General features: G+C 41.3%; 1 protein-coding gene and 1 pseudogene across 2 annotated transcripts in view; both read right to left on the reverse strand.

Moving 5' to 3' along the window:
* Positions 1-15,858, reverse strand: part of BCL2 (BCL2 apoptosis regulator) — a 200,071-nt gene that overhangs the window by 65,933 nt on the left and 118,280 nt on the right. The window lies entirely within an intron of this gene.
* On the reverse strand, positions 5,416-5,491 carry LOC117062650 (annotated as a pseudogene).

The following is a 15,858-nucleotide window of genomic DNA, read 5'->3' on the forward strand; positions in this document are numbered from 1 at the left end:
TCCTGCTTGTCCTAGGTTAGGAATATCAAGTTCCTCTAGTTGAAGGGTTCTTAACTATGTAGGAAGAGCTCCCCCACCCCTAAAAGAAAAAAGCAAAATAAAACAAACCAATCCCAGATAAACAGAGTCAAGTCATCTTGTATGTACTGAATGTTTTTCTGTGTTAGGCTCAGCACTAGGGGACTTTTCATATATTATCTCATTTTAGGGTCTATGTATTTTTGAGGAAGCCCCCAGATTGCCGAATTATACCTGGGAAACCAAGACGTGGTGTCCCACCCCCCGCCCACCGCATCCAATGAAGTGCTGCTTTCAATCAGCAAAAACAGGCCATCCCACCATCAGCCAGAAATCCCTACTAAGGGCCATTTCTGAAATCACTGACGTTCTCCGTGTGACTCTGAGGCTTGGTGAGATCTTTAAATGTCTTCTAAGTCATTAGAAGAGATAAATATGGATTCAGTATAGTTGCAGTGTCAAGTATATTTTATTGTATTTGAATTCTATAAAAATCTGTTGTGGAGAAGTGGCCTATTGGGTACTCCCAGATTAAATAGAATGTTGAACTAACCAGAATACCTCACTCTTCTAACTGCCTGGGGTTTTACTGCACTTAAGATAAACTGAGATTTACCATATTACTCAGCCCTGATCTTGGCATGATAATCCTTTTCTTCACTTCACTCTCACTGTCACAATGAGTGAAAGAATAGATGCCCCCTCTCCCAGGATAAAAAAAAAAAAATGTGAAAAAGAATATTTTCCCATCATCCTCCCTAAAAAGAATCCCATGTAAGACTGTTGAATCCACCCTAAATAATAATCTCTAAATTAACAATGACCACCCCGAGATGAGAGCAAACAAAGAATTGGATTGGCGCTTAACAAAATGATCCCATGCCACAGGACATTCTCTGTGATTTGCTAATACAAATGATAGCCCATTCTTTATTTAAAAATATTTTCTAAAGTCAGGTTTTTGAAACTTAATCTACATCTTCTCTCTAAGTTCATAAGATCCCAAGTACAAAGGAATGTCCCAAGAAGTATCAGGAGCTGGACACGAATAGTATTGTGAGACATAAGTCAACATTTGAAGTCCACATTTCACTTTCAGATGGCAGGAACACAACTGCCACCCAGCCCATGCTCCCTGCAAGGGAAGAAGGGATTCTCCTTTCTCCCTTCCTGAGGGTCAAGCCCCTGGAGATTGTTCTCAACCCTAGAAACCATGGGCCTGTCCCAGTAAGTAAAAGTCTTATTTTACTTTATTTATTTTTTTAAATTTTACTTTAAGTTCTGGGATATGTGTGCAGAATGTACAGGTGTGTGACATAGGTAAACATGTGCCATGGTGGTTTACTGCACCTATCAACCCATCACCTAGGTATTAAGCCCCGCATGCATTAGCTATTTGTCCTGATGCTCTCCCTCCCCTCGTCCACCCTCAACAGGCCCCAGTGTGTTGTTCCCCTCCCTGTGTCCATGTGCTCAGCTCCCATTTATAAGTGAGAACATGCAGTGTTTGGTTTTCTGTTCCTGTGTTAGTTTGCTGAGGATGATGGCTTCCAGCTTCATCTATGTCCCTGCAAAGGACATGATCTTATTCCTTTTTATGGCTGCATAGTATTCCGTGATGTACATGTACCACATTTTCTTTATCCAGTCTATCATTGATGGGCATTTGGGTTGGCTCCATGTCTTTGTGATTGTGAATAGTGCTGCAATAAACATACATGTACATGTATCTTTATAATAGAATGACTTATATTCCTTTGGATATATACCCAGTAATGGGATTGATGGCTCAAATGGTATTTCTGGTTCTAGATCCTTGAGGAATCGCTATACTGTCTTCCACAATGGTTCAACTAATTTACATTCCCACCAACAGTGTAAAAGCCTTCCTATTTCTCCACAGCCTTGCCAGCATCTCCTGTTTTTTGAAAAGTCTTTATTTTATTTATTTTTATTTTAGTAACTATAATAACTTGGTCTTCTAAGGACAGACCCATCTTCAACTGAATTCCACTTTTGAGGCAGAAAAAAGTTTGTGAGGTTCCAGTATATTCAAAAACAGGTCATTTGTATTCAATAGTGTCACTAACCTACTCATATGAAGAAACACTTTGTGTGTATGAAATACATCATACTTTATTTAAGTAGCTGAGGTGGATTTCTGGTGATATCACTCATTGTGGGCATCCATGCATAAGCAGCTGCTTACTGCAGAAGTTAAGCCAGCCTTGGAGTTCAGGATAAGCCTTAAAGGTTTCTGATGTGTTAAGTGGAGATTCTGAAATCTGTGCCAGAGACTAGGTTTTAGGCTGGTGCATTTGCAAATCATTGGAAAAAGCAGTGCATGTGAATCCCCTCAGGACACACTGTTGTATGTGATTAATTAATCTCTGACTAATCAGAAATAGCTAGGTGTTGAGGCTGAAATATAAAATTAAAAAAGAAAATTGGCCTAGTCTTCATTTCTTTTGCATTATTAAAAAATAACCTACAAATACGTTTGTTACATTTAAATCACCTACAGCCGGAGTGCCTCCTTCCATCATCTGACAAACTACTCATTGAACTACTACGTGCAGGGTGCTCACCTAGGGCTTGGGAGCATTGTTGGGACTATGACAGGCATGGTCCCTGTTTTCATGGATCTGAAAGAACAAACAAGCACAGCATTGACTGTATAGAAATATTCAGAGAATTAAAGTAGGGTGATAGGAGAGGGAATGATTGGGCGTTTCGAGGGAGCCTCTCGAAGGAAGTGACATTTAAGCTGAGATTTGAAAGGCAAGAAGGAGCCAGCCCTGGGAAAGTTAGGGGTAGTACAATGTAGGCAGAAGTCACAAGTAGTGGAAGATCCCAAGGAGGGAGCAACCTGATGTGTTTGGAGGATCAGGAAGTCAGTTCGAGTGGCCCATGAGCAATAGGTGAGTGGGCAATTGGTGAGAGCTGAGGCTTGAGAATCAGTGTGAAGGCAATGTAAGGTTTTGGAAATCAGATCGAGAGCCTGGATATTATTTTAGGATGACAGGAAGTATTTGGGGTGATAAGACAAGCTAAAAAGCATGGCCCATACAACTCTTCCGCAAAGACTCCAAACTAGAGAGATGGCATACAAGATGGCAGGTGTCCTAAGGTGCACGTCTATCCCTTGGTGCCCCTCACCCAAAGAGCCAGGTTCTGGAAAGCACTGATGGCAGCTGATTCCTTGGAATGACATCACCAGGGGATATCACGGCCGCAGCACCTGCCATTGCATCAGCACCAACCTGGTCAAGACCTACATCAGCAAGATCTCCTCCTTCACCCCTGACCCAGCATCCAGACTTAATCCAGCTTCTCACTCCTCTCCTGAAATGCTTCCCTGTCTACTTCCACATTTTCAATACACGAAAGGGTTTTGTCCCCAAGCACTGACAGATTCCATAATTCTGTGTAACTAATTTTGGTCACAAAAATGTTCAATATCTTTGAAATTCTGAATGCGTTTCATCAAGGAAACAAGGGTAATCAATTCTACAGCCATACTTGTTTCATGTATGAAAAGAAAAACTCCCAAATAACACCCCGTGATGAAATGTCACACTCAACCATTAAAGACCTATTTTTAGCAAAGTCAACCACTAAGTTCTCAGCCAAATGAAAGGTCATGTGTTATCTGAGAAGCACATGTTACTGTGGTCATCAAATTGCTAATCTGGGGTAAGGGATTCCAGGGAAGATGCTTGTTATGAAACTAGAGTGTACTATGGTGATTACTGCTATTCAGAAATGTAGATAAATCTACATAAATGATAAGGAGAATATGAACTTAACAACTACATTTCAACTGATGTTTTAAACAAGTCCATTAAAGTGACATTTGTGTGTGCATGTGTGTGAGTGTGTGTGTTAAGAACACTTAACATGAGATTTGCTTATTCTTTATTCTTTATTCCTGTCGAAGAGCAACTCCCCATTTCTCTCTTCCCCTAGTCCCTGGCAACCACCACTGTGTTCTCAGCTTCTGTGAATTTGGCTACTGTAGATACTCATATAAGTGAAATCATGCAGTATTTGTCCTTCTGTGACTGGTTTATTTCACTGAGCATGATGTCCTCAAGACTCATCCATGTAGTTGCATATGAAAATATTCTTAACGTGGAGTAATATGTGTGTGTATGTATGTGTATGTAATATATATATATACATGTGTGTATATATACACATATATGTCAGTCTTTTCAATATCATGCTAGATGTGATATTTTGGAACCATATATTTGATATATGGACCACCATACTGAAACCTCAGGGCATTTTGCCCACTAATGATATGTATCAAGGAATGGCATTTCACAGATGAATGGATAAGGAAAATGTGTGTATGTGTGTGTGTGTATATATGTATATATGTGTATATATGTATATGTGTATATATAGGTGTATATTGTATATATGTATACGTGTGTGTATATATGTATATATATGTATATACACACACACACACCACATTTTCCTTATCCATTCATCTGTGAAATGCCATTCCTTGATACATATCATTAGTGAGCAAAATGCCCTGAGGTTTCAGTATGGTGGTCCATATATCAAATATATGGTTCTAAAATGATATCATCACATCTAGCATGTTTGAAAAGACTGACATAGATTTATTTCCTCACTAGTATGACCTTAAGCAAGATATATTATATTCCTAAATCTTGGTTCTTCATCTGTAAAAAGTAAAAATAATCATATTCATCTTTCCCAGGGTTGCTGCGATGATTAAATGAGATAAACCACACAACACAGCACATGACACAGTCACTGATATTCAATACATATGAGATCCCTTTTCCTTTAGCTCTCTGCTCCCATGGTAATCCAAATTTTGGGCAAGCTAATAGTTTTTATTTTTTGATACAGTTATTAGCACCATCCAATCCCATATAAACCACAAACAGGCTGGAATTTTCGTCTATTTGTTTGATGCTGAAGCAGAAAAGTGTCTGCCAGATGGTAGGTGCTCAATAAATAGCCATTGAACGAAATGAATGAATGGGAAGCTACAGTGGAACGAGGCTGAATGTGAAGGTCAGTCAAATATCTTAGCGGAATTATTGGATATGTTTTTAATGGAAGAGATACACTTTTATATTTTCTTTTCTTTTCTTTTCTTTTTTTTTGCAATGGAGTCTCACTCTGTCATCCAGGCTGGAGTTCAGTGGCACGATCTCGGCTCACTGCAACCTCTGCCCCAGAGGATTCAGGCAATTCTCCTGCCTCAGCCTCCCTAGTAGCTGGGATTACAGGTGTGTGCTGCCACGCCCAGCTAATTTTTGTATTTTTAGTAGAGATGGGATTTCGCCATGTTGGCCAGGCTGTGATACTATAGTAATTACTATAGCATACTCTATACTATAGCATAGAGGTTGAGGTTGGCACATCTCACATATGACTGTGAATACCCAATCATTATGCTTATGAACTACAAAAAAATCAGCAGATAACTTATAAGTGCAGCCATGTTACAAAATAATTAAGTATAAAAACCATCTGATAAAGAGAGCAGTGGTCCCACTAAATACTGTGATATTTTAACCATAAACAAAGCATTAATGGAAAAAGTCTGATCCCAAGGGCTCCTGGATCAGCAGTAGGTCAGTGATACCCAGGAGAGCAGGAACCATAGTGTATAAGGCTTGCCTTGGACTCAGCTTCAGGCCATCTGAGAGTCGGCCTGGAGAAGTCCTGGTAACCTGCAAGGTCACCTCTATAGAAGAGCCATCAGTGGCAGGTATCGCCTCTCCAGGTCTTCCAGCTTATTTTCCCGTGATAGTGCAGTGATATATCATTTTAGAATTATGATTCGAGAATTATGTAGTCACATGGAGGGGATGTACCCAACATCAGAGTGGATGGAAATTGACCAGAGTGACCTCAGAACATCAAGAAAACATCACAGTGGGGATAGAAACCTCCCTTACTCAGAAAGTTGGGGATTGGGAGCTAACTCTGCCACCAACAAGCTGTGTAGCTTTGCGTAAGTCACTGAATCTTTCTCCAGCAGGCCTTGGTTTCATCATCTGTCAGTCATCAATACTGGCCTGTTTCATCTCTATCTCCTCACTTCAGAAGTCCCATGCCTGGACTATGGTGGCCCTGGCTGGTATCCCTTCCCATGCCTTGCTGTTTTGAAAAAGTCACATGTGTAGAAACCACAGATGGTAGTAGGGGGAGACAGTACGGAAGAAAAAGTCGCTCCTTCACCTTCTTTTAAAGTACCATGGTCACAGTTGTTCACACCTGGCATGCTTTAATAGCAATCACTTGCCGGGTTCAAAAACCTTGAACCATGAAAGTGAAAGAAGGAACTTTATCTTCAAAAGGAAAATTAAAGACCTGGAGAGGACCACTTGGGACCTTTCTATTACACCTAGATAATGGCAGGTATTATTACTCTATGCAGCAGTATTATGAATAGACTTAGGCTGTTCTATTCACATACCCTTAGGCTGTAAAATAGTGCTTTAGGATATAACATGTTGATTCAGATACAAAATAAAATACTGTTTGTATTGTAGGCTTTTAATGAAAAGTCTAAAAACGCACCTATTTAACAAACCTCTATTTTTATAGGGCCTGCCTAAAAAAGCCTGCTTTTAAAAAAATCTAACTATGGGTGGTCTCGCACCTAGAAGTGGCACAAGAAACCTTTGTCAGACGATGTGTCTTAATTTTTGCTATGGAAAATGTGGTCACCATAATTATAGCCCAGAGAAAATAAAAGGTTTTTAAAATTCCATGCAGGAGGGGAATAAGAGTTTGTTAGCATTCAATAAAACTATAATTTAACCAGCTTTTAGGTACAGAGGAATCAGCAGTTAAATTACAGCACTGGACAATTCTCTATTTTACCTTGTGGCTGTTTGTTGAAGTGTCTTATTTCCTCTTGGAGACCTAAGCTCCTTGGGAACAAATGCTAAGTCGCCTATATCCCTGTAACCTCTACCAGACCTGGTACACAGTTTGTTTTTTTTGTGTTCAATGAACCACAAAGAATCTTTCAGGAAAAATCACTTGAGAAATATTTCAGAGTAAGAGGAAATCAATGTATAACTTGTTTAAAAACTATTTTCTTAGGCTTAAAGATATTTCAAATACACACTTTAAAAGGTTCATTTATGGAAAAAGTTCATTTGTGCAGGCTCCGAAATGAGATTTAGCCAAGAAAAGCATCAATACTAATTAAGTATTGATAAAGGAGGAGGGGGGAGTTTAGTTAGGTAACTTAGTCACTTGGTTACGAAAACCTTCTTCTCGATGGAAAGAAACCATTAGAGATTGAGCTACTCATATTGAAGGAGGAGCTATAATGCCATCGTTTCTCTCTATATATGGTCTTTTTTTTTTTTTTTTTGGCTTTGAAATAATAGGATCAAAGGCAAATGAGCCTATTGAAAATTAATGAGAGTTGAACGCTGTGTGCTGTTAATATGCTCACTTCACTCAGGCAGCAAGAAAGAACTGTGCGGCCCTTTATCATGTGGGATAAAATACAAAAGCCTTTATATACAATTTTTGTTTGTCAATTAAAAATAACTAAATAAAAAATTTTAAAACTTTTTTTAATGAAAGCTTTCCAGGAAGGCTGGACGCAGAGAAGGACCTGAAGTTTCCTGCACCTGGAAGCATCATAGTTACGTTTTGCTCAGTTGGAGTTCCTATATTTCTTAGCTTTCTTCACTCCACAGTGCCACTGACTTTCCCTCTAACCATGAATATGTATCAGAAATTCCAATATTTTAGCATCTGAACTCCATCTTCCTAACGGCGTCTCACTATCAGAAGTGGCCAAAAAAGGTCTTCTTCAAATCTGTCTTCTTCACACGTTTTGATTTCTTGAAACAGAAATAGGATGGTGATAAACACGGGTGAGAGAAAATAATGTTTTCCTGAAATAGGTAAGAAAGTTATGGCTTGTTGACATGTGGCTCCCAAACACACGTGGGTGGAAATCCATTTGAATGTGCGCCTACGGGCTTGGGTTTGTGTAAGGATGCTGACATGCGTGGCCTTCAGAGTCCAACCCGGCTAAGCGCCCCCTGCCACTTCCTAGCTGTGTGACCACTGACAGATCGTTCACTTTGAGCTGCTGTCTCCTGGTCTGAAAATGGAGCAAATGCTCGTACCTTCTCGAGGTGTTCAGGGCTCAGACAGTGCAAGTCACAAGCTTATAGCAGCACCGTGTCTGTCATGTGGTAAGAACCCACTACGTGGTGGCTATCGCTGGTGTCATCTTCTGCGGCAATCTGTCCTGCTTGAATTGTGCAGAATACAATCAAATGCCGAACTCTTCTTGCATTTTCAGTGACAATCCTCTGGTGACAGCTACCTCAGGGACGGTGTCTGCGAGGCACCAGTCACTCCTACAGTTGGCTCCCCCATGTCCACATCTGCTCAATCAGGGGAACGGTCACAACAGGAACAGAAAAGGGAAGGGAGAAAGGAAAGGAGGGAGGGAGAAAGGTAGAGAAGGGAGGAAGAAAAGAAGAAGGAAGGAAGTGAGGGAGGAGGAAGCCTTCCTAAGATGATGTAATATTCAATTTCCCATCCTCATTCTTTGCCAATCATCACCAAATATTTTGAATTCAAATGAAAAGCATGTTAGTCAGACATTGAGGGGTGAACCCGCTTCCTGTGAAAGAGCAAATGGGAATGGAGAAGAGAAAAGAAATATAAAACAAGCAGAGACTCCAGTTAAACTGGCCCATCTTCCTCACTCTAGTGTGGGATTTCCTCCATTGAAAGTTTCTGTTTTTTAATATTGTATCATAAGGTGGATTTAATTTGAGCTTTTCAGGTTATTTGGTCTTTCTTTTGTAATAAAGTAGTTTATTTGTTTTCACAACAAAGCAGAGTGGCTTCCGGTTGAGGAAGGAGAGAACCGTGAGGTGAAAGAAGATGGTTTTGCATGACTTTGCTATGCCTCTGTACAGATACAGAGATACACACACACAGACATACACACACACAGACATACACACACACATACACAGACACACACAGACACAGAGACACACACACACAAGACATACGCAGACACACACACAGACACACACACACAGACACACATACAGACACACGCTGACACAGAGACACACACACAAACACATACTGACACACAGACACATATAGAAAGAGACACACACACAGACACAGACACAGAGACACACTGACAGACACACACAGACACACGCTGACACACAGACACAGAGACACACACACAGGCACATATTGACACAGAGACACATACACAGGCACACACTGACACACACAGAGACACACACACACAGACACACACAGACAGACACACACACACACATACACAGGCACACACTGACACACACAGAGACACACACACACAGACACACACAGACACACACACACAGACACACACACACACAGACATACGCAGACACACACAGACACACACAGACATACGCAGACACACACAGAGGCACACATACAGACACACACTGACACAGAGACACACACAGACATACACAGACACACATAGACACAGAGACACACACACTTGACACAGAGACACACACAGACACAGAGACACGCACACAGGCACACACTGACACACACAGGGACACACACAGATACACAATGACACACAGAAACAGAGACACACACAGAGACACTGACACACAGACACACACAAAACACACACTACACAACACATGCACACATAGAGACACACAAATGCACACACACACAACATACACAGAGACCCATGCACAGGCACACAGACACAGAGACACAGACACACATACCACACACACACAAACACAGACACACAACACACGCACTACACAACACATGCACACAGAGACACACAGACAAATGCACACACACAACACACACAGACACATGCACAGACACACACACAGACATACACAGACATACAGTACACAACATGCACACACAAAGACACACGGGCATACAGACACAGAGACACACACAACACACACAGACACATGCACAGACACACACACAACACACACACAGCCATAAACATACAAACACTACACAACATAGGCACACACACAGACACACACAGACAAATGCACACAGACAACACACACAGAGACACATGCACACACAGACACATGCACAGACCCAGACACACAGAGATACCACATAACACATGCACAACACACACACAGATACATACAGACACAACAGAGACACACATACAACACATGCACAGACACACAGAGACGCACACACACGCAGACACATGTACACAGACTTACGCACAGATACAGACACACTACATATGCACAGACACACAGACACAACATAGACACATACAACACATGCACAGACACATACACAGAGACACACACATACACGCAGACACTTGTACACAGACTTACACACAGGTACAGACACACTACATATGCACAGACACACAGACACTGGCACAGAAACACACAGAGATGACACAGACATAAACACACAGACGCACACGTGTACACCATAGCGGGGCTCATCCCACTTCTGTGCTGTGAATGGCAGAATCTCTTATCTCCTTTTTCAATCAAGAAACCCTGACATTTCCAACCACCACACATGGGGTAAATATGGTAGTACGGACCAAAACCATAACAAACAAAACAATGCACACACACGAGGGATCTTTTCAAGCAAGCTGGTCTCTCATGAACTTTTCAAGGCTCAGCTCGTAACCTTAGCTCCAGACATACACCTCTGACTGTTTCCGACGTGTTCCTGTTTTGTTTGTTTGGGTTTATTTGCCTTCGTTCTGCAGGAAGCCTCACAGATATGACAGGGTGATTTAATTCTGCACAAACCTTGCCTCCCTCAATTCTTAGAATGAAGATAGATACCACTACCGGTATTCTTAGAGTTAGACTTAACACAGCCTCCCACACCAAACAGAGTGAAGCAGAACCCACATTTCACTGGAATCCTTACTTTTAGGTATTTGCAGGTTTTTCTTTATGACACAGGAAACCAAATATGAGGTACCACTGCAGATAGTAATAAATGGGCTTCTAAAATGTTCCCAGTGGCTGGCAGAACAATAATGAATTTATATCCCAAAAGGGGCAATACGTCTGATCCCTTACACTTTGTAAAGGAAAGGAAGATTCTAGACACTCTTTTGCCAGTTATCAAAATTTATTCATGACAACAGATTGTCAAAGCCATCATTGAAGGGTCTGGCAAAAGTTTCTCCCTACACTCCCAGGTATAAGATAGTCAAGAGCCAAAACTGATAGAGTTGGCAGTGGGCCATGGGATGAGAAAACAAATCAAGCTTTATTTTTTGTTTTGTTTCCTTTTAGAGCCAGGGTCTTGCTCTGTCACTCGGGCTGGAGTGCAGTGGTGCAAGCATACCTCAACACGGGTGGGAGAAAATTCATCAACTCCTGGCAAAAGTGATTCTCCCACCTCAGTTTCCCAAATAGTTAGGACCACAGGCGCGTGCCAGCATGCCCGATTAATTTTTTAATATTTTTATAGAGATGGGGTCTCGCTAGGTTGTGTAAGCTGGTCTTGAAATCCTGGGCTCAAGTGATCCTCCCACCTCAGCCTGCCAAAGTGCTGGGACACAGGCATGAGCCACTGCGCCTGGGCCAAACTGAGTTTTGAATGAAGGGGTGGCATTCCGATGGAGCTAATGAATCCGCTGCACCCTCAGCTCCAGCAGGCACGGGATGTTTGAAACAAGCCAGGCATATCCTGCACCAAACGGGCAATGTGCAGGCAGCATTACAGAACAGAGGTCAAGTGACAGGCTGGGGGGTCCACTGTCTTGATGATTTCTGCTCCTGCCGCTACGCTGATATCCAGTTTACATAGAGACCACTCTCAACTGCAGGCTGAATTGTCCCTACCAAGCTATCTGCACCCTGAGCATATAACAAACCATTGTGAGAAAAGTCAAATTTTTTTCACCCAATTCTGACATTTAAGACTTTCTATAAGACGGCCAAAATGTCTTAAGACCCAAATTCCTGGAAGTCTTTCAAAAGAAGCTAGTCCAATTCATCCTTATAACCCTCCCTTTTCCCACCACCCCCAGCAGAAGGTACCTGGGGAGAATCTCCTTTGGTTAATATATAAGTAAATTAAGGAGATGACTTTCCATGATTTTACAGAACCAGTGACTCTTAAATAAATCTCTTTAAAAAGGAAATAAATGTGTCTTTATAGTAGAAGGATTTATGCACATGTATATTTATTGCAGCATTATTCACAATAGCAATGACTTGGAACCAACCAAAATGTCCATCAATAATAGACTGGATAAAGAAAATGTGGCACATATGCACCATGGAATACTATGCAGCCATAAAAAAGGATGAGTTCCTGTCCTTTGCAGGGACATGGATGAAAATAGAAACCATCATTCTCAGCAAACTAACACAGGAACAGAAAACCACACACCACATGTTCTCACTCATAAGTAGGAATTGAACAATGAGAACAACATGCACATAGGGAGGGGAACATCACACACTGTGACCTGTTGCGGGTGGGGGGCTGGGGAGGGATAATATTAGGAGAAATACCTAATGTATGTGATGGGTTGATGGTTGCAGCAAACCACCATGGCACGTGTATACTTATGTAACAAAACTGCACGTTCTGCACGTGTACCCCATAAACTAAAGTATAATAATAATAAATTATACAATGACAAAAGGGAAATAAATGTATTCCTTTGGCTAGGCACAGTGGCTCATGCCTGTAATCCCAGTATCTGGGGAGGCCGAAGCAGGCGGATCACTTGAGGTCAGGAGTTCGCGACCAGCCTGGTGAACATGATGAAACCCTGTCTCTACTGAAAATACAAAAATTAGCTAGGCATGGTGGCACACGCCTGTAATCCCAGCTACTTGGGTGGCTGTGGCAGGAGAATCACTTGAACTCGGGAGGCAGAGGTTGCAGTGAGACGAGATTGGGCCACTGCACTCCAGCCTGGGTGACAGAGCAAGACTTGGTCTCAAAAAAAAAAAAATTATTCCTACATTCACATATCACTTGTTAGAATACTGGCAGCACAATTTTATGACAACTACTTTACTAAGATTTAGAAGACCTGGTCTGACTCAGAACAACTGAGGCCACTCTGTCTGTACCTCTGTTAACTCATTCCTAAAATGGTGAGGCCTGGACAAGATGGTTTGTAAGATCATTTTCAGCTTTAACATTTTGCGACTATATATTTATGCAGATTCTACTTGTAAAAGACACGCTATTAGATGCCACAGAAACAAACATGCAAAGACATGATCTGCACCTCGTTCTGTTGACAGTGTCATTGCTTGGCTGTAGTTCCAAACTTCCATCATAGGCTACTTTGATTAGGCATCAAATTTCTATCTTTCTTTAAATGTATGCCTCTCTTTGATGTTTAGAGGTTCTTAGACAGATGGGGATCAGTACCACATGCACAGGCTTTGCTTAAACATCTTTATATTGACCTTCATTCTGTGTATCTTGTGCAGCCATGGTGTTCTTGGCACCCAACACCATTAGGGGCTCTCTCAACAAGGACTATGTTGGCCTGCCCTGCTATGTCTTGGGAATTCTATAATATAGCTTAATTCTTGCCCCCAAAGTGGATTCTTTCTCCTCTCTTCTCCCTCAAGAACAAGCGTCCTGGCCCGCAGCCTGCAGCCTGGGGACTGGCGACCTGTTTGAAAATCTGTGCATGTCGGACCTGTCAGCATCCAGGCTGGGGAAAGCAGGCTGCCCTTGAGCAGAACAGCTTTGCTAATCAATCACGCTTCAGGAAAGTGGGTGGTTTGTATGTGAGGCCCACTTTGCCAGGACCAAACCCCTTACAAAAACGTCTGAATGTGAATTAAAATAAAGAAAACAGTCTACCTTCCGCGTCCACTGCAGGAGGGCCAGACAAGGTTTTATTTAAAAACAACTCCTCTTTTCTGAAGTCTGAAAGCAAGACCCTAGGCTTAAAGAGAATTCCTCCGTCAAGATTTACTAGAGGCTATGATCAGGAGGCGGAGCTCTCAACCTGGACGCCAATGATATGTGTAAAACAAGAGAAAACTTCAGGGAGGTTCCCCACCTATTCAGAAATTAGAAATGAACCACTTACATATTTTTAAAAAGAGCCTCCTGAGATGATATCATATATGATTGTGATTGTGCTAGCAAAGCAATTAGCAAGTTGAGCAAATGTATATCATCTGAAGTTAGGCCAGATATACGATACAAGTCCCTACTAGTAAGAGGCGATTAATAGGACGACGCCAAGTTTATTGTTACGGGGCGGGGTATATATTCTGGCTATTACTTATTAGTTGGGGCAAGATAGGCAACTTCTCCAAGCCTTTAAATACATTCATACACACACACACACAAACACACACACACACACACATAATGGGGCCAATTATACTTTCAACTCACAGAATTCTTCTGAGAATTAAGTGAGATACTAATAGCAAACTAAGTGTTTCTATGCTGTAAACACAACAGAAATGAAAAGTATTGTTATAACAGACATACTTGTATTTCTTCAAATAATGTACACATGTTACTTACTGTAAATTATTTGATTGCTATTCTAGCTTTCATCTTTTTTGTTATTTTAGGAATGAGTTTCTAATTAATTCAGTTTATATGCATTTCCTATCTAAAATCTTTTCACATTTTCAAAGCTCCTGCACGAGTGACAGAAAAACACAAGCTTGAAATATCTAGAGAAACAGCACCACAGAAATAGAATAGATAGATAATTTAGGAGGCATTTGCCCTCTGCCCAGCACCCCACTTCTGGTACTTACCCTGCTCACATATGAACCGACTTAGATACAAGATTATCTATTGGAGCCTTATCTGCAACACCAAAAGACTGGAAATAAACAGGTGTCCATCAACAGGAGCTGGTTAATTACTCCATGGGTAGTAAATAGTCACATAATGACATCCAATGAATTTCTCATCCTGAAATTCCTTCTACATTGACTCTGGGCTTGGCCCCATGACTTGCTTTTGCCAATGGAACATTAACCAATGGGATGCAAGTAGAAGCTTAATAAAACCTCCACAGCAGGGCCAACCCCTCTCTGTTTCTGGGACCCAGTCACCATATGAAGCAGCTGGGGCTACTTTACTCCAGGCATACATTCCAACTGAGGTCAGACTCTCCCAACAACCTGCGAGTGAGGCCATCTTAGACCATCTAGCCCCAAATAATCACATCCATATGAGCAAATCCAGGCAAAAGCATCAGTAAAAAACCCTTGGCAGATCCCAGGCCAAATAGTTCAACCATAGAGTTATGACGAATAAAGGGTTGTTGTTTTAAGCCACTATGTTATGGAGTAATTTGTTATGCAGCTAGTTGATAACGGACACACCCTGCTATCTCCAAAACAATGTAATACTAGGAAGTATTATACTGCCTAGGAAAAAAGGAAAAGGATGCATTCTATGTACTGACATGGGGTGGTAAGATCTCAAGCTATACTGTGAAATTAACAGGGCAAACAGCATGGGTAAGAAAGGCAAAATTTTAAAACGTGTATATATTTTATTGTGCATGGAGGGGCACTGGATATATACTCAAGAAATTAACAGACAATGGTTCCTTATTCCAATAGAGGAGCGAGTAGTGAATTGGGTAGATGTGGATGGAGGTGCTAGTGAGACTTATCAATAAACACCTTTCTAAACTGTTTCAGTTTAGGAACCATGTGACTAATACCTATTCAAATAATCATTTTTAAAAAGGGAAAAATAAAGCTAACACAAGATAGAAATGACAAATCTTGAAAAAGTTGAATTTCA

Source organism: Trachypithecus francoisi, unplaced genomic scaffold, assembly GCF_009764315.1.
Source record: "Trachypithecus francoisi isolate TF-2019V2 unplaced genomic scaffold, Tfra_2.0 Contig01474, whole genome shotgun sequence".
NCBI lineage: Eukaryota > Metazoa > Chordata > Mammalia > Primates > Cercopithecidae > Trachypithecus > Trachypithecus francoisi.